Source organism: Onychostoma macrolepis, chromosome 02 (genome assembly GCF_012432095.1).
Source record: "Onychostoma macrolepis isolate SWU-2019 chromosome 02, ASM1243209v1, whole genome shotgun sequence".
Lineage (NCBI taxonomy): Eukaryota > Metazoa > Chordata > Actinopteri > Cypriniformes > Cyprinidae > Onychostoma > Onychostoma macrolepis.
The window spans coordinates 30,522,564-30,549,181 of NC_081156.1; the positions used below are offsets into that span (position 1 = coordinate 30,522,564).

Genomic DNA, 26,618 nt, shown 5'->3' on the forward strand with positions numbered 1-26,618 from the left:
ATGGGCGGTTCTTGGCCAGAACAGAATAAGCTGCAATGTGGACCAGACCTTTAGCCATTTCGTCTAACAAATCCCCTACCCCTAGCAGATTTGTTTATACAATGTTTTTGCAAATGTGTTAATGCTTCCAGCTGCCAAGCACTCTGCACCATTTAACAAATTTTACTACATAAAAATTTCATAGATTTTCCTCCACACCAAATTACACTTCTTGCATTTAAACTTCAAAATTCAGTATCAGAATGAGATAAGGACACTTCGTCTGCACAATAACATTATATTCTCTCAAAGCAAAAATGTAAATTGTCTAAAATAAAATTATATGCAGATTTTTTGTTGACAAGACAACTTTGATATTCAAAGAGCTCATTTTCATTGAAGATTGTTTTGCATGTTGGCACTGGTCAGAAGATCTTACTCTAAAGGTATCATGTGGAAGATATTTTGACACTGAATGAAAACATTCAATTAGTGTTTTATATACATTGATTCATCTCGTTTCCCAAAATCATACAAATGTGCTTTATTCTACTGTAGATGTTATGAACATGTATTAATTGTTTTTGTGATTTTAAGCTACTCCACAGCTACACTTTTTCCACAACTACTAACATTAACCAATTCATGTTGCGGATCTTGCTAATGTTTAGCAATGTTTAATGTTACACACCCCGCACAGAAGCCCGTGTTGACAGCAAGGATATTATAGTTTTGAATTTTAAAATTATTTTTTATTTTAATATCATTTTCAAATTTCCTATAATTTCAGTTTAGTTTTAGTTCGTTTCATTAATGGTTTTGTTAGTTTTTGTTTAGTTTTTATTTTGTGAACACATTTCTATTTAGTGTTTATACAGGTGCTGGTCATATAATTAGAATATCATCAAAAAGTTGATTTATTTCACTAATTCCATTCAAAAAGTGAAACTTGTATATTATATTCATTCATTACACGCAGACTGATATATTTTAAATGTTTATTTCTTTTAATTTTGATGATTATAACTGACAACTAAGGAAAATCCCAAATTCAGTATCTCAGAAAATTTGAATATTGTGAAAAGGTTCAATATTGAAGACACCTGGTGCCACACTCTAATCAGCTAATTAACTCAAAACACCTGCAAAGGCCTTTAAATGGTCTCTCAGTCTAGTTCGGTAGGCTACACAATCATGGGGAAGACTGCTGACTTGACAGTTGTCCAAAAGACGACCATTGACACGTTGCACAAGGAGGGCAAGACACAAAAGGTCATTGCAAAAGAGGCTGGCTGTTCACAGAGCTCTGTGTCCAAGCACATTAATAGAGAGGCGAAGGGAAGGAAAAGATGTGGTAGAAAAAAAGTGTACAAGCAATAGGGATAACCGCACCCTGGAGAGGATTGTGAAACAAAAATCATTCAAAAATGTGGGGGAGATTCACAAAGAGAGGACTGCAGCTGGAGTCAGTGCTTCAAGAACCACTATGCACAGACGTATGCAAGACATGGGATTCAGCTGTCGCATTCCTTGTGTCAAGCCACTCTTGAACAACAGACAGTGTCAGAAGCGTCTCGCCTGGGCTAAAGACAAAAAGGACTGGACTGCTGCTGAGTGGTCCAAAGTTATGTTCTCTGATGAAAGTAAATTTTGCATTTCCTTTGGAAATCAGGGTCCCAGAGTCTGGAGGAAGAGAGGAGAGGCACACAATCCACGTTGCTTGAGGTCCAGTGTAAAGTTTCCACAGTCAGTGATGGTTTGGGGTGCCATGTCATCTGCTGGTGTTGGTCCACTGTGTTTTCTGTATTGGTCTTAAGTAATCTAATTTTCTGAGATACTGAATTTGGGATTTTCCTTAGTTGTCAGTAATAATCATTCAAATTAAAAGAAATAAACATTTGAAATATATCAGTCTGTGTGTAATGAATGAATATAATATACAAGTTTCACTTTTTGAATGGAATTAGTGAAATAAATCAACTTTTTGATGATATTCTAATTATATGACCAGCACCTGTATATTTTAGTTTCTGCTTTAGTTTTAGTAATTATAGTTTAACAGGGTTAACGGAACACTTCCGGTGTAGACCAAACAAAACATTTAATTTGAGCAAAGTTGAATGTTTGCAGTTTACAGTTAACTCTTGTGCAAACCTCTTAATACTGACAATAAAATAATTCTTTACAATTCAATAAAAACCAAAAATATGCAGCTTATATGTATACAATTTATTTATTAATGTTCATATTCATTCATATTAAAGATGTAATCGTTTAATATGCCAATAGTTTACAAACAACAAGCTAATCAAGGTTTTCAGAGTTACTAGACAGCATCAGGCAGTTGAGTTTTTATCAGGGTTGAAGCTAAATTCTGCGGGACAATGGCCCTCCAGTGCTGGATTTGAGGAAACATGCCCTGCGTCCCAATGTGCATAGCCTACTATCCACCCTTTCTGCCCTAAATAGTATTAAAAATAACTAATATCACATAGAATTTAGCATGGACAGTGTGCGCACTGGGACACAGGCTTTTCTTTGCATTCTTTGCAATCGTCATTGAAACTCTGTAAACTTTATTTTTGTCCATCTGTGTTTTCAGTGCATTAATTTGTTGGATTTTTTGCACATACGAGCCACCGGTGCACACTGTATGTCCCGTCTCCCTCAATGAATGTACACAATAAGAAGTGGTGGAAAGAGTACTGACAATTTGTACTTAAGTACAAGTACAGTTACATTGCTGAAATAACACTCAATTACAAGTAAAAGTACAGGTGTCAAAACGGTACTTAAGTAAAAGTACAAAGCACTCTTCTCAAAAACTACTCCGAGTACTAGTTACTAGTTACTTTTTAGCGGTGACATTTAATGAATTACCAAAAAATATTAACTCATATATTCGCTTCTGGGTCCTAACGCTCTGCCAGATGCCCCAAGAAAACATCAAACTGTGCTAATATACACTCACGATGTCATGTAATACTGAAAAATTATAACCCTAACCTTTATCTCCATACTGAAAACCCAGATGGCCTGACAGTGATTCAGCTAAAATATTAGTGTCTGAGACACTGTGAGAACGGAGACTGTAGTGTGCACAGCAATTTTTTAAATGCTTAGCTTACATATGTAATATTAATTAAATAGTGCTCATAAATGGCTGTTGAGATATTCTCAAGTGAAATGAGTAGAGGCATGGACCCCGAAACTGCATTCCTTACGTCATGACTTAACAAGAGGATTCTCCCCAAGCCTTCCAACTGACGTCATCAGAGCGAGAATGCAATTCCAGAGCGGAAGCAAATTTTCAGATTTTGATTAAATATTACGACGGCAGACAAATTTTTTTTTTTTTTCCGGTGTATTGACTTACACGGTTTAATTATTCAGACTAGTAATGTGCACTAAAAAAGTAAGTAGGGTCATTTTTTATTTCATGACGACTACCACATACTGTATAGCCTACTGCCATATAGATATTTTAATATTTCAAATTGTTTTGTCCTTCCATTTTTTCAAGGCAAGCATTATTTCAAGCTTTGAGTGTTAATCCAAGTCTTCTAAAAAAGACACGCTCGCTTTATATAATGAACAGAGTTTAATATAGGCTTTTATTTACATAGTCTACATATAAACATTGATCAATTACCATTACAAAAATCTCAATCTTAAACATTTGCTCATTCTGTGTATTTGTGTCTTTAAAATAGGGTAACTTTGTTGCAAAAGCTTACAGCAAAGAAGCTTGATTTCAAATTGAACTGAATTTACAAAAAAAAAAAAAAAAAGAAGACAAGTACACAGTCAGTAATAAAATTCTAAAACAAATGACCTCAATTTAGTTGAGGTATTCAAAATATGACAACACTGAATTTTTATAAGCTGTGATTTAAGAGCCATATGTTATTTATTTAGATAAATGGAACATCAGATGGTTTTGACCTGTAATGTCTGTACAATGTAGTGATGCAGTTAGACAGACTAGGATATTTATATGTACAAATCATACAAATATCCCATTCCGAAACATTTCTAGCATGACTTGCATTGTAATGAAATTAAAGTTCCATCTTTCATATTGAAAGACTTTCTGGTGCATTTCACGTACAGTCAATAAAATTTCCAGTAGCATTTTCATCGGTCAGGTGTGGATCTATTCTGAATGATAACTTTTGACAAAGTTTAATCTAGGAGCAAAGATAAATCATTTCTACTATAACAGCACGGATAGATCGCGATAGCACAAGTCTGAGTGCGCACAAGCAATATCGGAGTGAAAGGACAGTATAAATTAAGCCTATTTGAGAACTCGCAACCAGTTTTCAGCGATTAACGCGCTAATTAATTAAGCGCTCGCCACATTTGCGTGGAAATGATTAAAATTATGCGGGATACCTGCAATCCCGCGCTGATATTCAGACTCTGTAACTGACAGGAGGCGGATGAGTGTCAAACTCACTGTCGGAGAGGAGAGAGCGAGACACAGCTTGTATCGGTGTATATGGTAGGGGTGTGCGATACTGCAAATTTTGGTATCGATCCAATACCAAGTAAATACAGGGCAAGTATCGCCGATACTGATACCGATACCGATACTTTTTCATTTTTAATAACATGCATTTAAATGACCAATTACACTTTGAAAATTAACAATCACATGTTGATATGACTAAAATATTACATTCACCTTAAAGCTATGTGGATATTTGCATTGTTAGGCATTTTCCACCCATAGAAAAGAGTTATAAAGGGAAAAATTCGGTAAATTTAATGGGTCTGGCTTCCAGTCTAATCTGTTTCCAGCAATTTTTAAACTGTACAAAACAGCTCGTTTTGCTGCTTGCTTGGTATTGCAAACTGGTGTTTCTTACCATATTATTTTAATTAATTGTCTTAATTATAAACACACACTGTGGATAGCACAAACAATTTTACCATTTATTGCACTGTTATTTTTCTCATGATTTCCCTACCGTGCCTAATGAAGTGGAAGTCTCGCACATACAGTCTATGAAAAAAAAACTTACTTCCAAGTTGAAAAAGGTGAATAAGTTTGGTGATGTTGCCACAGTAGCGAATTTCTACCGTTCCATCTCTCGCTGTAGCCAATAATATCCGCTTGCGCTTGGAGTCGCTGAGTCACGTGATGGCATAACAGCAGGGGAGGAGCAGTAATGTTTGCATACCAGACGTGAAAAGAGCGGTATATAAACACACAGACATGTCTATTCTTTGTTGAATGTATTAAGCAATATATTAAGTGTAGAGGAGAGGAAATTAACCTAAAGTATCGATCTAATCTCGCTAGTATCGATCCGATATCGATACCAACGTTGGTATCGATACTATCGATATTAAGATCGATTTGCCCACCCCTAGTATATGGTACTGTGGAAAATGAGTAAAGGAACCGTGTCAGATATTTCAGTATCGGCATCAAAATATAGATATTTATGACAGCCCGGTCTCATGAAAATACGTATAAATATTACGCCAAAAAAAAAAAAAAAACGAAAACTCGTGGTATTGATACGCAAAAATTGACTTTTTATTTGGCGTACTATTGTACGCACTTTCATGAGATCGGGTTGATTTATGATAACACTGCCATGTAGTTTGTTTCTCCAAACTTTGAGTCCAGTTACGCTGAGCTCCCTGACTGTCCGATCAGCTCTTCAAAACCTGCTCAACATGATCTCACAGAATTCCGTGTAATGACCACGGACTTAATTAACCCCCGAATATGTGGTGGCATCACGGAATCGCCGAAAATTCCGTGATGGGCTCACAGAAGCAATACCAATGTAAGTCAGTGACAGGCATCAGCCGTGGTCCATGCACGGATCCACTGGTTCAACACTTTAAATAGGAAACCCTTAGCATGAATATGCCGACGCGATACTGGGAAATTTATCGTCATCATTATTGTTCAGAACTGGGTAGGTTTAGGGTAGGGGTGGGGTCAGGTACTCCAGTGAAAGTATACATTATATACAAAATATAACTGCATCGGAGTCACTCTTTTTACGTGGTCCGATGCAGCGCTGGTGTTGAACCAGTGAATCCGTGCATGGACCACGGCTGATGCCTTCTGTGAGCCCATCACGGAATTTTCGGCGATTCCGTGATGACACCACAGATTCGGGGTTAATTAAGTCCGTGGTCATTACACGGAATTCTGTGAGATCAGGTTGAACCTGCTGCTGCTGCGGCTTTTCCCGGTTCAGATATCAGGGCTTTTATTGGTCCGTTTACGTTCGGATATCTTTATTGGCTACTGAAATGCAGTCAAAGATTTTGCATATCAATTCAAATTGGGCTTACTCAACGAACTATGATTTAAATGTAACGAAGTAGATTATTTTGCTTAATTTGTACTTTACAAGTAAAAAGTACTTGTACTTCAAAGTACAAGTAAAAGTACAGCTTTAAAAATATACTCAAAAAAGTACAAGTACCCGAAAAAACTACTTACAGTAACGTGAGTAGTTGTAATTCGTTACCTCCACCACTGTTTGTAGAACATTTCAGTTATACTTACTAAAAAGTACAGAATTTTACATCAATAAATAAAAAAAAATTACAATGCAATTTTCTGAAGAAAAAATAAATAAATAAAAATTTACTGAAAAAACAAAGTGAAGAAGTGCATAGCTGTGTGTGTGCAAAGACTGAAGATGAAGATGATAAAGTTCAAGCAACAGAATAGGGAGGGATGGAAGGGGTTTTGGAGGTGGACGAGGAGATGGTGTAGGGATTGTCAGGATAAAGAATCCAGGATCCAAGTGCGAGTGCAAAGATACGTTTATTAACAGCAAGAACAGACAAGAATCTCCAGCAGAGAGAAGAGTATCCAACCCCGTGCCGAATAATCCAAGGAGAGAGCTGATAATCCAGTGACGGCAGGAACACGGAGAACTGGCAAAAACAAGACAACGTTAACGAACCGACAAACCACACTGAAAAGCGCTGGCTTGATATAGGCAGCGCAACAAGCTACAGCTGGTGCGTACTGATAAGGCACCAGCTGCGGTAATTAGACGACGACACACACACACACCAGACACGCAAGATGACACACACAGACCCATGAACCGTGACAGTACCCCTTCCCCTAGGAGCGCCTCCTGGCGCTCCCAGAAGAACCTACCTGGCGATTGAAATCATCGATGAGAGAGTGATCCAGTATGTCTCTAGCAGGCACCCAACTTCTCTCCTCAGGACCGTAACCTTCCCAGTCCACCAAGTACTGAAATCCTCGTCCCCTCCGCCTCGAGTCCAGAATACGTTTTACCGAATAAGCTGGTTCCCCATCTACGAGACGCGGCGGTGGGGGAACCGGGACAGGCGGATTTATGGTAGAATGAAAAACGGGCTTTAATTTGGATACATGAAAGACCGGATGAATTCTCCTGTACGCTGGAGGAAGTTTGAGGCGGACTGCCACCGGACTAATAATCTTGATGACAGTAAATGGGCCAATAAATTTGGGAGCGAGCTTATTACTGACGGATCGGAGGGGAATATTCTTAGATGAAAGCCACACTTTTTGACCCACGACGTAGACGGGAGGTCTTGACCGGTGGCGATCGGCCTGGACCTTGGTGCGCATCCCCACCCGGAGGAGGGTCTGTCTGGCCCTGCTCCAGGTGCGGCGGCATCTCTGGACAAAGGCGTGGGCAGAGGGAACCGCGACTTCGGACTCCACACTCGGAAAAAGTGGTGGCTGGTACCCTAAACTACACTCAAACGGAGATAGGCCCGTAGCTGAGACTGGTAACGAGTTATGTGCGTACTCAACCCATGAGAGTTGCTGGTTCCAAGAGGAAGGGTTCTGAGAAGCCAAACACCGCAACATTCGTTCTAAATCTTGGTTGGCCCGCTCCGTCTGACCGTTACTCTGGGGGTGGAACCCAGAAGAAAGACTAACAGTCGCCCCCAATAATTTACAAAACTCTCTCCAAAATTTGGAAACAAACTGAGGACCCCTGTCAGAGACCACATCCATCGGGAGGCCATGTATGCGAAAGACGTGGTCAATGACAGCAACCGCCGTTTCTCTGGCAGACGGTAATTTAGGCAGAGAGATGAAATGAGTTGCCTTCGAGAACCGGTCCACCACGGTCAAAACCACCGTGTTTCCCTGTGAGGGTGGGAGACCCGAAACAAAATCTAGCGAGATGTGGGACCAGGGTCTCGAAGGAACTAACAACGGCTGCAGAAGTCCAGCAGGGGGTCGATTGGAAGACTTAGAAACAGCACAGACCGAGCAAGCCAAAACAAAAAGGCGAACGTCGCGAGCCATACCTGGCCACCAGAACCGTTGTTTAACAAGAAACATGGTACGATTAATCCCAGGATGACAGGCTACCCTGGAACAATGACCCCATCGGATAACTTCGGACCTTAAACACTCTGGCACAAACAACCGACTCGGTGGGCATCCGGGCGGGGGCGTTACCCCTTGAGAAGCCATGCGGACCTTCGACTCGATCTCCCATGTGACTGCAGAAATAAAAATTTTCTGCGGCACAATGGGTTCGGAAAAAAACGGGCGCTCCGAATGGTCAAAAATACGGGATAACGCGTCCGGTTTGATGTTCTTAGACCCAGGACGGTAAGAAATAGAAAAATCAAAACGACCGAAAAAAAGAGCCCACCGAGCCTGCCTAGAATTTAACCTTTTGGCGGACTTGATGTATTCAAGATTCTTGTGGTCAGTCCAAACGACAAAGGGAACCCCCGAACCCTCCAACCAATGACGCCACTCTTCCAAGGCAAGCTTGACTGCCAGCAACTCTCTGTTACCAATGTCATAATTACACTCGGCGGGGGACAAACGGTGAGAAAAATATGCGCAGGGATGCACCTTGCCGTCCGTGAGGGAACGCTGGGATAGGACCGCACCAACCCCCACCTCCGACGCGTCAGCCTCCACCACAAACTGCCGGGACGGGTCAGGGGCAACTAGGATGGGAGCTGAAACGAAGCAGCTTCTGAGTTTGGAGAACGCAGCTTCAGCTGCACAGGACCACCTGAAGGCAGTCTTGGTGGAAGTTAAGGCAGTCAAAGGCGGCTAGCTGGCTGAAGTTGCGAATAAAACGCCGGTAAAATTGGCAAAGCCCAAAACCTCTGCAGGGCCTTGCGGGAATCTGGGGTTGGCCAATTCACCACAGCTTGAACCTTATCGAATCCATGCGCACCCCTCGGCCGAGACGATGTAACCCAAAAAGGAACAGACTGTGCATGAAAACGCATTTCTCCTTAACAAAAGCCCATTCTCTAACAGCCTCTGAAGGACTCGCCTGACGTGCTGAACATGTTCCTGGAGAGAACGGGAAAATATCAGTATGTCATCCAGGTAGACATAAATGAACTGATCTACCATATCTCTCAGCACATCGCTGACGAGCGCCTGAAAAATCACAAGGCGTTAGAAAGACCGAAGGAAGAACACGATATTCAAAGTGCCCCTGGGGTATTAAAGGCAGTTTTCCATTCATCCCCTCTCTTATGCGAACCAAATGATAAGCGTTGCGGAGATCCAATTTCGTGAAAAATGACGCCCCCTGCAAACGCTCGAAAGCTGATGACATCAACGGTAAAGGATAAGTGTTCTTCACCGTGATGTCATTCAACCCCCGCTAGTCAATACAGCGACGGAGAGAGCCGTCCTTCTTTTTCACGAAAAAAAATCCCGCACCAGCTGGAGAAGAAGAGGGGCGGATGATCTTGGCTGCTAGAGAATCAGAAATATATTTCTCCATAGCCTCCCTCTCCGGAGTGGAAAGCGAATATAACTTGCCCTTAGGCGGAGACGTACCTGGTAATAAATCTATAGCACAGTCATAGGGACGATGCGGAGGTAGAGAAGCAGCCCGAGACTTACTGAACACTCCCTTCAGGTCAAGGTACTCACATGGCACGTTAGACAGGTCAGCGTGATCATCCTGAAACACAGAACAAGACACAGGAGAACATGCAGACAACAAACAGGAAGCATGACAATATTCACTCCAAGCCAAAACAGCATTCTTGCCCCAATTTATCTGGGGGTTATGGAGTACGAGCCAGGGATGTCCCAGCACTACAGGTGCAGCGGGAGTATCGGTCAAAAGAAAATCAATCTTCTCTGAGTGTTGTCCAGAGGTGATAAGTCTTAAAGAGGCAGTGGAGTGTGTGACGGCGGGTAACGACTGACCATTGAGCGCAACCACAGAGATGGGCTGAGAAAGCTCCACCACTGGTATCTTGAGGCTGTGAGCGAGACTAATGTCTAAAAAATTACCCTCCGCTCCCGAGTCCACTAAAGCCTCACAGTCATAAGTAAGTGACTGCATCCTCAACTTTACCGGAAGATGAGTGGCTGCAAGAGAGGATTTATTAAGTGTAATCCCACCCGTCAGTAACCTCTTACCTACTGGCGGGCACTGGCTTTTACTGGACAGTGCAGAGCAATGTGACCGGCAGTTCCACAGTACAAACAGAGTCCTCTCTCCCTGCGTCTCTGCTTCTCCAACTGTGAAAGCGAGACCTGCCCATCTGCATGGGCTCTGGATCTGGAGGAGAAAACACAGATTCGTCAGGAACTGGGGAAAAGTGACCCTGTGGAAAGACCGCAGCCCCGGAATGTCTGCAGGCCCGTCGCCGTAACCTAGTATCCACGCCGAATGGCCAGGTCAATGAGCCCATCTACGCCGGGGTAAATCCAACGAATAGACTTCATCCTTAATGGCATCAGATAAGCCATATAAGAACATGTCCCATTGTGCTTCTGAATTCCAACCGCACTCCGCAGCCAACGTGCGAAATTCAATAGAGTACTCGGTAACGGAGCGTTCTCCTTGACGCAGTTCAGCGAGAAGCCGTGCCGCTTCTCTGCCCGAAGCAGCGCGATCAAACACCTTCTTAAGTTCCTCGGAAAACGATTGAAACGAACGGCAGCAAGGAAGTCTCTGCTCCCACACGGTGGTTCCCCAACTAGCCGCCTGTCCCGAGAGCAAAGTGATGATGAAAGCCACCTTAGACTCCTCGGTGGGAAACGATGAAGGTTGGAGGGAAATGTAGAGGGAGCATTTGGCCAAAAAAGAGCGACATAATTGGGGTTCCCCCGAGTAAAAGGCTGGAGGCGGTAGACGAGGTTCAGTGGAACGAACGGAGTGATCCACGGCAACAGGTGGGTTGGGTGGGGGTGGTTGCTGAGCTGAAGCAGTCTCTACCTTAAACCGCTGAAACTGAGTGGTTAACTCAGACACCTGAGTAACCAGAGCCTGGACCGCACGCCCGTAGCCATCAGCTGTTCCTCCTGGCGCTCTATGCGGGTGTTGCTGCTAGTAAAATCTCCTCCATTCCTCTGAACTCGCTGGATCCATAATGGTCGGTTCGTTCTGTCAGGGTAAAGAATCCAGGATCCAAGTGCGAGTGCAAAGATACGTTTATTAACAGCAAGAACAGACAAGAATCTCCAGCAGAGAGAAGAGTATCCAACCCCGTGCCGAATAATCCAAGGAGAGAGCTGATAATCCAGTGACGGCAGGAACACGGAGAACTGGCAAAAACAAGACAACGTTAACGAACCGACAAACCACACTGAAAAGCGCTGGCTTGATATAGGCAGCGCAACAAGCTACAGCTGGTGCGTACTGATAAGGCACCAGCTGCGGTAATTAGACGACGACACACACACACACACCAGACACGCAAGATGACACACACAGACCCATGAACCGTGACAGGGATGGTGAGAGGCAAAGGTGCGGGATGATGGCAGGGTGTGGCGAAGTGATGGTGATGAGAGGATGACGATGATGCCCTGGTGGCTTAGATGGTGTTTGGCACATGGCACAGACCCAGAGCATCCCAGTGTTGACAACCCAAGGCGGAGTCGAGGGAGGGAGGAGCCAAGATTTAGATGGTGTGGCTGCCGACATTTGGGGCCGACCGATGGAGACAGAGCTGGTGGATCCGAAGGCGCAGATGGAGGGCCGATGGAGCTGAGTGTCGTCGCAGGTTCCGGAGACCTGGGCACAGCCACAGCGACGAGCATCGTTGGTGGAGCCAGAGTACCCGAGGACTGGAGTGATGCCGGTGTGACTGAGGACCGCGGTGTACCTGACGTGAAAAACCCACTACAGCCAAAGAGGTGGAGCGTTGGAGCACAGCAGATGGCTTGTAAGTATGTGGCAGAAGTAGAGTGACGACTGACCAAGGGGGAGCCGGTGGGACGAGGTCACTTCTTTGAGTACTGTAGGGGAATTTACAGTAAAGACCCTCGGACCAGGTGTGTTGAATGAAGGCCAGAAGTCAAAGATTCAATAAAAATGAAGAAAATTTACTGAAGATAGTTTGCAGTTTCATCAGCAGAAGTCAGCTTCAAGACTCGCAATCGAGTTCGTATGCCACTCTGCGTACATGTTCTAGACATGAATAGTTATACTCTAACAGCGGTCACTAATTACGTCACTACATAGGTAAGCAAGATTCTGGTTGGTAGATAAACTTAGAAAATCTCCACACATGGACGTAAAACTCGAAGCATATCTTCTAGTGATTATTTTGATAACAATTGATCAGAGGTTAGACGCAATAGGTCTCTCCAGAGACGTATAACTGTTACCCTGGACAGCAGGGTGACGGCAAATGATGATTTCCTCCTAGAGCTCTCTCTCTGCATCTAGCTGCAAAGATAGACATTCACACACACACACGCAGAGAACACTTATCTGTACTTCAAGGTTGCCGGGCTCTGCCCTGAATATTATAAAATATGGTTAACTACACACACACACACACACACACAATGAGATCAGCTTCTTAGAGAGTAAAAAGGCAGACTAAAGCCATATTCAACTTATTTTCTAACATGCATAAATGTAACTTTGATAAATAATTATTCAAAAAATATTATAATTAACATTATTATAAGGGCCATTGTAGATCTGCAATCCATTCCTTCAGTCCCCCGTTTTAGACCGGTGTGGGGTCCCATACCCCACGTCTGGTCTTCCAAGTTAAGTCACTATGGAAAGTACATTTCTGACATTTCTAGTAATAAACACATTCTTTCGTACAAATACTTCCCTTATACGTTCATCTACTTACTTAATCCCACTATTTCTACTTGCACTAGTCTTTCTTCACATAAAAAGTTATATCCTTTCCAGTGAATCATTCTGTGTGTCCCTCTAACTGGAAAAGTGTCCTCCATCCATATATGCTTTCATCAACACACCTTTGTAAATACCTCTCTTCCTACTACAGCTACTTCACACATACATTTTAGACAAAACATTTAGACAACAGCCTTAAATTTAAATTGCATATTCATTAACCAGATTTAGCAAATCATTAATATAGAAAAACCGCATGCACAATACAGTAAGTAATTCATTTTTATGACCCTTTAGATTGAAATTTGTCTTATACAGACATTGCTTATAACCTAAATACTAGGATAAATACACTGGTTTTACAAAAACTATTATTTCCAATCCATTATATAGTGCAAGAAGAGGGATTGTAACTCCACTCATTCATTCCCCCATTTGAAACCATGTTGTGAGCCATCTTTAAAAATAGAAATAAAAGTAATCAAAATCATTATTTCCTAGTTCATAGTTTATTACTTAATAGCCCTTTTATTAAGTTTTACTTTCACCACGGATCCATTTGCAGTCATCACAGTCCACATGCTATTTAAACATAAATTACATAAACCTAAAATTGTCAGTGTTAAGAACATTTGGTCGAAATGACATTTGAAGTATTGAAGTGTATAACTTCAAAAATGCAACTTGTTCACTTATGGTCATGCATGTATTTTTATATCTTGACATTACTGTTAATCATACTTTAATCATACTTTATTATTTTTATTTTTATGCAAATCTTCTCAATTATCATACCATATTACTGTTCTCAGACTAAATTAACGGCACATTAAGAAGCAAATCCTCAAGACCTCGTGTAAAGTCAATTTAGTTCTCACTGTCTTGTCAGTTAGAAATGCTTACAGGTCAGCTATCTGATCAAAGTCTTAAAACCTTTCAATCATATGTCTTTTGGCAGTGATACTTATCAAATCAAAAATGATATAAACTGAACAATAGCCGACTGATGTCACAATCCTATCACAATTTAAACAATACTATTGCTCAGATCTAAACTGTCAAATATTCATTAAAGAGACATCCTCAGTTTCTATAAATCTGTTTTGAAACAGTATAAATAATCAAAAAGCCCTGTCAGTGTTCACAATAATATTAATTTAATTTGACTTGACAGGTGTTCATAAACAGCTCCGTAGATCCTATTCCAATTTTGTTATTTTAAACATTAACTTCAGCTGCTATATTTCCTTTAATTAAAACTAGTGGTGGGCCGTTATCGGCGTTAACGTGCTGCGTTAACGTGAGACTCTTATCGGGCGATAAAAAAAATATCGCCGTTAATCTATTCTCAAAGTTGGGTTGAGAGCTATGCAAGCTATGATGACTTTCACCTTGATATTTTAGCGCGGATGTATACCCAGCAAACACAGAACGTTGTGACGACGTCGCCACCCAGATAGCAAGCACACTCGGGCCGATTCTGGCTGAAATGCGGCACTGTCGGTTCAGTCACGACGTCGGTGAGAAGATAATGGGCCAGAGCCGCGCCGACTCTACAAAACACTTCTGGCTGACAGACGCTTTTTCTCTCTGGGCCGATCTCGGCTGAGAGCTGTTGTACGTGCGGCAGGTCCGCACTTGGTGTAGTTGTGTGTATCTATCTTCGGCCCGAGCTGGTTTTGTCTCCGGCGGCCGCTGCTAGAATGAAGATCAGCCGCTGAGAGAGATTTGGCGGTTAATCCTGAGGAGATTTCGGCGGGCACAGTTCTCAAGAGGAATACTTCAGCTGCAAAAAGGTAAATTAAGTTATTTAATGATCAGTCTAGTGTTGTTTGATGTTTAAATGTCACGAAGAGTATAGTTTTTAGATGGTTTCTGTTAGGTTTGCGATGATAATAGCGTCAGAAAAACCATTAGGTCCGAGATATGTTGAGTAACGTAACGTTAGCTGTTAGGCGCGGTCTCTTTAGGAAAACGATATATAATTTTTAATATGAAAACCGATGAGCTGTATCCAGTGCAGTCCATGTTAGGTGATTAAATTTTAATGAGTTAAATTCTATTTTGTTTGCTAGAATTCATTCGATTCGTCTTTTTCAACGAGTGATTGCTATTGAATCAAAGGAGTCGGACTGCGCTGGTGGCGCCATAAACATCTACACGAGTGACTCTCTGATTCGATTCACTGAACCATTCAAATGAGTCATTTGTGAATCAAACTGAGCACGCTGTTGTAGCATTACACCTGCTAAGACAATTCAATATGTGCAATCTGAATTTAATAATAATGTTTATTTTGTGGTAACACTGCCGTGTGGGAAGCTCTGACAGAGAAAAACGATACGTAAGAGAGAGCCGTAAAATGTAAGTGCATCATCTTTTTCTTGAATGGAGACCTAATCTGTCTGCTGCACTTGAGCAGGTTCAGTTTTAGAGTGAATGAAAACTTTTGAAGCATAGATATGCCGTATGATGTGATTAAAATCATACTTATTTTACTGTGGTGGGGATTATTATGAGCAAACAAATTTAATAGTTTAATCTGAACACTATATGTATGTAATCTGACTTCTTTTTTTTTCTTTTTCTTTTTTTTTACAGAAATTCTGAGCTGCTGCATGAACATTCATCAAACATAAGGTGTGAATTCTGGGATCTGGTTCTAATGATTGTAAAAACTGTAATGCTTAAGATTAAATAATTACCTTACAATATATATTTATACATATTTCAAGGCTGCAATTTGGAAGAAAACCTTTCAAGCTAATGCTGCTGAAATGGAGGTCAAGGGGACTATGAAGAGGTGGCTCCAGCTGATCAAACACACTCTGTGAGTTTAAAAGACCCATCTCTTTAACCTTCCATACACATGACACACTATCACATTTGTATAATTCAAATCTCTTAAAGGATTTTATGCTGCACCAACTAGGGTAAACAGCAACACTTCCTATAATATCTAACGTACTTGTTAATTTGTAAGAAGAATGACATCAATGCTTATATTAGTTGCTTATATACTGTCTCACCCTTATCCCTAGGTTACAGTAATCAGCTGATCCAGTCGGTATCCAGACCAGACGGTGGACCTGCACCCAGGAACGACCACACCACATCCCTGACTGTCAGCGGAGATCATGTCAGCTAGATCACAGATCCCTGTGAAGACCTCATTGATGGCCCCAGCACAGATCCTCAGCAAAGACTACGAGAACCAGACAAGCCCTCTGTGCAGACCCTTTTTACCAGCTTCACCTGCTGGCGTGATATTACTTCAAGCAGAAGAAGTTGGATGAAATATTCTGAATGATATCAATCCACAATCTGACTTGTGATGCAGCCTGGAATAATCACACCACGTTGATTCGTTTGGCCAGAGGAGACTGTTTCCTGACTGAGCCGGGTCTTGTTTGGGTTCCTTGTCACTGTTGCCTTTTGTCTTGCTTGGTTGAAGACACCTAATATTCAGCAATATTATTGACTTGACTGCACTGACACCATTTGATAAGAACTGAACTGAATTATGACACACAATGTTTTATATATGAAGAGTTTATTTGCAAAACAGATAACTCCTTTTTTTTAAATATTTTTAAAAATCATGTTTTTGTTATGTTTTCATTGTGTTAGTTAGCTAGTATTTATTAGTTATTATTTACCTAATCAAAATAACCTTGAATGCAGTTTGATTGAGATTAATTGGAATGCACAATGAAAAACATGATTTAAAAAATTGTTAAAGATTAAGTTATCTGTTTCTGCAAATGAACTCTTCATTCATTCATATATATATATATATCTCAGTAAATATAATTTACTTGTTACTCTGTGGTTTAAAAAGTGTGAATGTTTATACTGTAGTGCATTTGTTCATATTTATATTAAAGTATTTGGTAATTTTATAATTAAAGCCTTTTAATGTTTTTAAATGGTTGTATTTGTGTTTCACTGCTGAATTACATTTAGCAGTTTCTGGGCCACATTCGGCCCGGGGACCAAGCCGAATCTCAGCCAGATCTGGCTTAAAGTGTCTGGGCCAGACGTGGGCCACATAAAATAATAGAAGTCACTCTACAGTATGCGGGCCAGATCTGGGCCACGCCAATAAATAAGAGTCATTTTACGGGGCGTGGGCTGCATCTGGGCCAGAGGAAATTGTTTGAGTCGGTTTTCAGTGTGTGTGCCAGTTTTGGGCCGGGGACCCAGCCGGAACTGGGCCAGAAGCTAAGCAAGGTTGTGGCCCAGAGGTGGGCCAGACAAATCTTGCTATCTGGGCAGTTCGTCGTCCTTTGGTCAGCGCGACATTACTTTATGGAGACGTTGTGAGGACGTCGTGGTAAAGTTCCATTTTTTAGAATCTTGACTAACGTTCCAGAAACGTCGTGGGAACGTCCTCAAAAGACGTTGCTTGTTAGTCCTGTGAAGAACGTTGTAGCAACGTGGTCAGCTGGTCTCATGATAACTTCTCATATTATTGCACTACATGTATTATCATGTTAAGATAACATTTGGATAGCCTATATTTTGGAAAATATACTGAATTAATCAAGCATTTTAAAAGATGGCATGAATTATTATATTTGTAGATGTATGTGTCATCAAATTAAGGACAAAACAAAAACCAAATAGTTTGCTTAGCAAATGGTGATCATTGTTAATTACATGTTTGTGAATGACTGAAAATGAGATTTATTGAAAGAGGGCACGGGACAAATTAACATTTAAACCAGCAGCGCGCGGCGCGTCACTGTCTGAGTACTGCGCGAGAGTGCGCGTGCCCGTCATTAACGGTCAACTTCCAGCTGACGGACACGGAGGAAAAGGTAAGCCTATAAATCTACTTGTATTCATCGTTTTTACTGATTTATAACGTTAGATGTCACCAAAGATGAGTAGTGTTTTGTATTTTTGTAGGTTTTCCGATTTAATTTAATAAATAAATGCCCTGTTAGGTTAATTAGCTCACGAGCAGTCTCATGAGGCGGTCTGAAGTAACGTTAACCGTTAACGTAAAACCTTGAGATACAATTGTATACCTTTCTTTTAGTTATTTGAAATTTAACACGATAAACTATACAGTACTTTCAAATTCTTTAAACTTTAACCGTAGTAAAGTTAATTAGTTTGACTGCCTGCAGTTCGCGCTAGTCGATGATGCTCATGCTAGCCATACTGTAAACTTGAATATAAACCACTGTATAAAGTTTAATTAGACCGAGGCTGCAGAAATCATGTTCAGTGTCTGACTGCGGTCAGGCCAGCCGCCAAGTCGAAAAGCTCGGTCAATCTAGCCGCCACTTTTTTTCTACGGTCGCGCATAAACTGCTTATTACGGTAAATCTGTCAGAGAACTGATGTGAATGCAAGCGCTCTTCTGGCAAACGCGATTTTTTTTTCCCCAACACACAGTCCGTAACTGTCTGATGTGGAATTACAAAATAAGAGCCTCCCAAATCTCATATACGTGTTGTTTTGTGTCTACTTTCAAAAAGCTATAAAAAGAAAAATTCTAGATTGCACAGACCAGTTCCACCTCAGACTGAGAGGACACCTTCTCACAGTGTCAGCTGCATCGTTTCAGGACTGTCTGATGTGGAATTACAAAATAAGAGCCTCCCAAATCTCATACATACGCTGTTGCATCTATACTTTCAAAAAACTATAAAAAATAAAGGTTCTAGATTGCACAGACCAGTTCCACCTCAGACTGAGAGGACACCTTCCCACAGTGTCAGCTGCATCGTTTCAGGACTGTCTGATGTGGAATTACAAAATAAGAGCCTCCCAAATCTCATATACGTGTTGTTTTGCGTCTACTTTCAAAAAGCTATAAAAAGAAAAGTTCTAGATTGCACAGACCAGTTCCAACTTAGACTGAGAGTACACCTTCCCACAGTGTCAGCTGCATCGTTTCAGGACTGTCTGATGTGGAATTACAAAATAAGAGCTCTACAACTTTCATACATGTGATGTTTTATGTCGACATTCAAAAAGCTATAAAAAGAAGAGTTCTAGATTGCACAGACCAGTTCCACCTCAGACTGAGAGGACACCTTCCCACAGTGTCAGCTGCATCGTTTCAGGACTGTCTGATGTGGAATTACAAAATAAGAGCCTCCCAAATCTCATATACGTGTTGTTTTGTGTCTACTTTCAAAAAGCTATAAAAAGAAAAGTTCTAGATTGCACAGACCAGTTCCAACTTAGACTGAGAGTACACCTTCCCACAGTGTCAGCTGCATCGTTTCAGGACTGTCTGATGTGGAATTACAAAATAAGAGCTCTACAACTTTCATACATGTGATGTTTTATGTCGACATTCAAAAAGCTATAAAAAGAAGAGTTCTAGATTGCACAGACCAGTTCCACCTCAGACTGAGAGGACACCTTCCCACAGTGTCAGCTGCATCGTTTCAGGACTGTCTGATGTGGAATTACAAAATAAGAGCCTCCCAAATCTCATATACGTGTTGTTTTGTGTCTACTTTCAAAAAGCTATAAAAAGAAAAGTTCTTGATTGCACAGACCAGTTCCAACTTAGACTGAGAGTACACCTTCCCACAGTGTCAGCTGCATCGTTTCAGGACTTGTGAAATTTTAGTGAAATAAAGGCTGTTCCACACTGAGCGCAATGTGAATCGCCGACGACGGTGCTTTCACACTGCGCGCAAAGCGATTGTTCACCTTGTGCTAATTCACGCATGCACGCTAGGTGGCGCGGACCAACAATGTATTTTTCCTCAGATGTGTATCTCGTATATGGATTTAACATCGTCCGCTGCTCAATATACAGCATTAAATTTTGATAAGTAAAGTTTGGTTCTACACCAGAAACACAAATATCTTTAATACTTACAAGAATATCCTATAATATAATTAGAGGTACAATTAGAATCAAGCTACACTTGAAAATTTATGTAATTATTAATGTGTTTGTTTATAAGTCACTTAAAACCATCATCGAGTGCTTCTAATAACTTCCGATTGTGATCTATAGTTGATTTTGATTATAATAGGCAGTTGTATGTCATCAACATCCTTTATTGTTATAAAAATACCACGAGCTGTATACAAAACACATACAGAAAATATATTGTTATAATCATATGTCTATTTGCTTTCATATGTCATGTGTAGCGGTACAAATGTACAACCCGTGCGCAGAATGATGCGCTTGAAGCAACACGGAGTCACAGCGCGCAGCGTTACGCAGAGAAATGTTCAAAGCACAAAAGAAAGAGATATCGGTGTGTAGTGTATTAAATCTGCGTGATAGTTTGAGCCTTTTCTTTTAACAGTTTTAAATCTCAGTTATTGTGCGCTCTTGAAGAGAGTTTCATCATTTTGACTCTAGTAACCGAACGTGACACAGTTTGAATGCTGAATGGAGGATGACAGACAGCCGCAGCGCAGAGAAGAGTTTACATGAACTTGAATTTAGTGACTTAAATACTCATCTGTACCTCACACTGAACTATGGAACAGCTTCAGAACACTTGGAATATAGTGCACAAAACTTTATGGTGCTTTATAATGTTTTGTGCCTTTAGTGGGGCTTAAAAATAACACGGAATAGTATACGCACTATAACGGATTTGGATTGGTCTCTGACTGATACCCGATCCGGCAGAAAATGCCAGTATCGGAGACGATACCGATCCTGAGTATCGGATAGATGCATCTCTAGTTGGATTTCACAATTCAGTTACTCATAGCTAGATAGATATAAATTAATAGTCTAATTCCAGAGCCTTTGAGAGATTTTGTTTTTCCCCAGTCAGGAGGAATTTTGTTTAAATCGTTGATGCTCATATGGTCTTGTTATGAGAAAAATTACTAACTGAGCAGAGTACCTTATGATAGTGGTTTTCAATTCTGGACCTGGGGACACACAGCACTGCACATTTTATACATCTCTCTTCACTGACACAAGCTTAGTTTAGTTCATGGAGCTCTTTCCTAAGGAGTTGATTATCTGAATCAAGTGCGTTTAATGAGAGATATACGAAGTGTGCAGTGCTATGGGTCCCCAGGACCACAATTGTAAACCACTGCCTTTATGAGCACCTCCCGAGCTCCTAGTCATTTTTAAATGTTTAAAAAATATTGGGGTTGGCCTAAATTTGACCAATGTAAAGACTCTCCCCTATTCCTAAACCTTACACAACCACATCACTTTGCTTGTTCTGTCTGAGGGATCTGGGGGCATGGTCTCATTTAAGAAATTATGTACATTTTAAAGTTACATTCGTCTATCTGGTTCACTTTGAGAGTTCAATATTAAGAGCTTCAATGCATGCTCAGCGTGGAAACTTAAAGAAAAAAGTCAATGCAATGACTCAACCCTCTTTTTAGTTACTGTAGACCCTTGAGAGTTTTGTTAATAGGTTTTAAGCTAAATCTCCTCTAGCTAGGACACCTAGTAGTAAGATAAAATTCGCTGTGAAAATGGCCCCAGAATCTGCCTTTCCTTGAGAAGCTGGAGAACCACTTAAGATTTCAAAAAGAAGATTCACCATCAAAAAAAGTCTCGGGTGACTTATCCAAATTGTCTATAAAATTATTTGTTTAATTATTTTTATTTGTTTATTTTTGTGTAGATTCAAGGGAAAGATGAAAAATAAGGAAGTCTGGGAATGACTGAAGAAGACCGCAGCGAGGGAAGGAAGTAATCATCACAATGTAAGTTCTTTGAGAATTTGTGCATTGTTTATTACAAGTTGTGTTTTCATTTAAATGTAGCAATGTACACAGCTGGTCAAAATATTGAAATATATTTTAAAATAAAATTTATTTCTGTGATCAAAGCTGGATTTCTAGCATCATTACTCCAGTCTTCAGTGTCACATGATCCTTCAGAAATCAAGAAACATTTATGATTATTTTCAATGTTGAAAACAGTTGTGCTGCCCAATATTTTTGTCTACACCAGTGTTTCCCAACCTTATTTCTGGTTATTTCTTATTTCTGCCGCTGCACAGTTTTGACCTGTAAAAAAATCCTGCGGCACACCACTAAGTATTATAAAAATAAAAATAAAAAAACTGAAAGGGGAAAAGTTTTTTTTTTTTCTCAATAATTAAACATTGCGTCATCAGAGTTGGTATTTTGGCTTTATATATGATCAGACACTTGCACTTAATTTCTGAAAATCATACTCAAATGGAGTTAAGGTTTTTGACGAGCGATTGACAGATCTGTGTTTTCTCCATCATTAGAACGGCCGCATCTGAGGCAGTAAATTAATAGCTTCGCGTTTTCATCAGTTTGCAGGTTATAAAGTTTATTGTAGCTATATGGGCACTCAGTTTCTCTTGTTGTTAATGATAACGATGACCAATTGCACTGATTTAAAATAATAACAACGAAATATAATAGAGAAGGAAGTTTTTGATAATCTTCCATGGCACACCTGACCTGTCACGGCACACTGGTTGGGAAACACTGGTCTACACGACGGTTCAAAAGGTTGGAGTGACTAAGATTTTTTCTTTTTTTTTTCTTTGGGAAGACATTAATAGCAAGGATGCATAAAATTGAATTAAAGTGATAGAAAATACTTATTATATTACAAAAGATTTGATTTAATTTTTTTTAACTTTTTTTTTTTTTTTTTTTTTGAATGTTTTGAACTTACTTATATTATAAAATAATCATGAAGAAAAATATCATGATTTACACAAATATTAAGGAGCACAACTGTTTCTAGACTACGTTTACATGTGCACAAATAATGTGATTATTTCCAATAATCAGAGTAAGGACTTAATCACATTATGATGTTTACATGTCAAGAGCAAAGCTCTTCACTCTCGTTTATATGCAATTTCCATTATTCATATTATTTGAGTTGTGGTTATTTTTTTACTGCCATTATTCACATAACATAACCCCACTGCTCAGCACAAATAGGTGTGTTACTGAGTAGATGTGTTACTGGCCGCTGTTTTAATTTGTCTAATGCAAAACACGTTTGTATGTTTGTATTCCATACATTTTCGCCACCATAGCAAAGTGATGGCAATGCCACTTCAGCTGGGTTTGTCTGTGCTGGATGAGGGTGAGGAGCAGAGACTGGTGTGCTGACAGAGTTTAGTGATTCGGCTCTCCAGAAATGCAAAACTTTCTTCCCCATCATTTCTAATCTGAGGTGCGTTTCCCAAAAGCAAATATGGTCACAAGTTCCATAGTTACCAATAGAGTTCAGTGGAACTAACGACCATAGTTAGCTATCGATGCTTTTGGGAAACATACTCCTGCAGGTGCGTGTCACAACATTCATGTACGTCACGAGCTCATGCACACTTTGGTCAGAGAGGCAATAATGTGATTAGGTGCATGGAAATGCACTGATTGATAATAATCAGAAATGTTTCTTAAGCAGCAAATCAGTATATGAGAATGATCATGTGACACTCAAGACTGGAGTAAAGGCTACTGAAAAATTCAGCTTTGCCTCACAGGAATGAAATACATTTTAAAGTGTATTAGAAAAAGGGTATGAAAACTTATTTTAAATTAAAAAATATATATATATTTTACAATATTAATGTTTTGTACTGTAAATTTGATTACTAAGGATATTGACAGTGCAGGTTCAGGACGGCGAAGAGAAGGAAGAACACCTTTAACATAATTTTCTCATACCTTTGTCATGTGTTATAATAAAAACAATAAACCTGACTACAATAATATGGTAAATTTTATTAAAAGATTCCAGTTTGCCAGGAATCTGGAGTCTCTGACTCTGCACTGAAGGAACTCTTTGCTGAGGAAGACCAAGTGCTGAGGAGGAGCCTTGTTCTACAGCAAAACACTGCATTAACCCTCCATGACAAGATGAAGAGTGAAGAGTTTCCCTCCTGTCCTTCCCTCAGAAGAGCCTGCCTTCTGCTGCTGGGGTAAGAACGACACTCTTCCTCTTCTCTCACAGCCGTCCAGCACCTAACTCTGCCTCCTCAGCACTGTCTGATAGAGTCTTCTCCACAGTCAGTAATCAGAGATCACAGATTCTCCAGAGAAAGTCAACACGCTCATTTTCCTAAACAAAAACTGTTTATGTTTTTGGAGTGGGCCAAATTATACAGGAGTGATGCTAGAAATCTTTAAATTGTTCATTTGACATATCTTTACTCTTTATGAATGTTATTTTCTTTATTTTATCTTCTGAGAAGCCCAAGAACTATGGTTCTTTGGTAATTGTAACATTGTTTAGGTTTATCTTCTGATAGTGAAGCAGTATTAAAGCACATCAGCACCAGATATTAATGAAGTATCTACTGAATTGTTTCATATCTTTTTATCATGTCTTTATTTTTTTGCACCAAATTAAGGGAGTTGTATCAATAAGAGTACTGATAATTATTGATAATTTTCACTGATAACAGCATTATTTAACTATGCCCACCCTTAATGAGACACAAACTTTTTCAGTTGATTATATGGCATAGCAATCTATGAATTGATGTGGTCAGTTTTCTGTGCTCATGACTTGGTAACACTTTGCATGGTTAAAGAACAGGTGTAATGTTCAGAATGTTTTGGTTTAGTATTTGTAGAAAGTAGCACTGAATAAATGTTGATTCATGAATGAATGCATTGTGTTTTTGTCTATTTTCTATTAGAATTTAATGTTTTTGAATTGGTTTGCACTGCATGTATGTAATGAATGTATTTACTATAAATCCCCTATAATTAAATTACTGTTAGATTTTATAAGGTTTCCTTTTTGCACCAAAGATGAGTTTATTAGTTCTATATGTATTTCAAGGTAATGGTCGGAACACATTCTCAGGACCCGGACTAAAGGTGAGGTGTAAATATTAAAAATAAAAATTAACGTGGTATTTTAGTCCTTAGGATATACTTGGTACGTTGCTGCGACCAATATGATCCGGTACTGTCACGTCCTCACAACGCGCCGGTTTGGTCGTTAGGACGTTCTCAGCACGTTCCAGCGACGTAACAAATAACGTCGTCACGACGAATATGGGAATCACAAAGTTACGTCGCTGGTACGTTATTTGGTACGTCGCTGCGACCAATATGGTACGGTAGAGTGACGTCCTCACAACGTGCCGGTTTGGTCGTTAGGACGTTCTCAGCACGTTCCAGCGACGTAACAAATAACGTCGCCACGACGAATATGGGAATCACAAAGTTACGTCGCAGGAACGTTATTTGGTACGTCGCTGCGACCAATATGGTCCGGTAGAGTGACGCCTCACAACGTGCCGGTTTGGTCGTTAGGACGTTCTCAGCACGTTCCAGCGACGTAACAAATAACGTCGCCACGACGAATATGGGAATCACAAAGTTACGTCGCAGGAACGTTATTTGGTACGTCGCTGCGACGTATATGGTCCGGTCCAGTTACGTCGTCACGACGTAACTGTGTTAGCTGGGTACCTAGCCGAATTGCACTATAGGAGGCGAGAACGGGTCTTCGAACCTGTGTGTATGTCTACTGTGAAATTACCACATCAAACGTGACGTGCTAACATGGATGCAGCTATGAAAGCCGCCGGGTTTGCTTCAGGGAAAATTTATTTTTAAGAAGCTTCCCAATGGAGTCATTTCTGTCTCTACGTTACATGGTCGCGCTCTCTGTATCGCGCGCACAGCGGAGTTCCGCCCCGGTTCGCACACACACACACACACACACACACACACACACACACACACACACACACACACACACACACACACACACACACACACACACACACACACACACACAAACGTAAGCGCACACACATGTGAGCACACTCCCACTCCTATGTGTAAATATTAAGCTGCAAAACGTCTATTTAAATATGACTTTTGTGTGTCTCTGTGTTAATGTATGGCGCAGACGCGCTGGTTTGTTCACTACTCATACAGAAGCCCGCGTGACGCTTGCGGCGATATTAACGTCTGTCGTCTCACTAAATGAGGACATAAATACATGAACATCTCCAGAACTGCTCTGAGAGTCACTTCATGAGCATTCGAGCGTTTCATTTGAGAAAAACTATCCTCACGGCAACCCGTCAAAATAAAAGTTCGGTTTCACTTGAAGACATTGGGCAGAACGTAATAGGCTGCTACTACTAAAACTATTAAAACCTTATCTTTAAGGAATAATCATACAATATCTTCAATGTTATTATCAATATTAAATTCTTGATGACTGCTAGTTGTTTACTACTAGTAGTGAACTTATTCTGATCTACTTGGCAGAATTCAAATGAGCCATTTTAATCTAGATTAATCTAGATTAATTCCAAGATTAATCTAGATTAAAAAAATTAATCTATGCCCACCACTAATTAAAACCTTTTGTTATTGTCTTCCTCCATCAACAGGTTAGCCTGCAGATCCAAACGTTTCTGTTAAATTATCTCTATTCTACATAACCTAAACTATTGCGTCACTCAAACCTTGAGGACACACACAGACAGCCTTATAGCTGCTTTGCCTTTAACCCATATTACATGAACTGTATTCACTCCTTTGTCTTCCCACCAGCCTTTCTTTATGTGAGGG

General features: G+C 40.4%; 2 long non-coding RNA genes across 3 annotated transcripts; both read left to right on the forward strand.

Annotated features, from left to right (window-relative positions):
- Positions 1–14,383: 14,383 nt before the first annotated feature.
- Positions 14,384–16,637, forward strand: LOC131552890 (uncharacterized). Of its 2 annotated transcripts, none has more exons than XR_009274072.1 (4): positions 14,384–14,887; positions 15,693–15,731; positions 15,827–15,921; positions 16,133–16,637. It is a non-coding gene; the product is annotated as an uncharacterized LOC131552890 (long non-coding RNA). The 2 variants fall into 2 exon arrangements; XR_009274071.1 differs by lacking the exon at positions 14,384–14,887 and adding an exon at positions 15,095–15,455.
- Positions 16,638–17,209: 572 nt separating this feature from the next.
- LOC131526932 (uncharacterized) lies at positions 17,210–24,651 on the forward strand. Its single transcript, XR_009267557.1, has 3 exons — positions 17,210–17,914; positions 21,692–21,773; positions 23,805–24,651. It is a non-coding gene; the product is annotated as an uncharacterized LOC131526932 (long non-coding RNA).
- Positions 24,652–26,618: the final 1,967 nt, after the last annotated feature.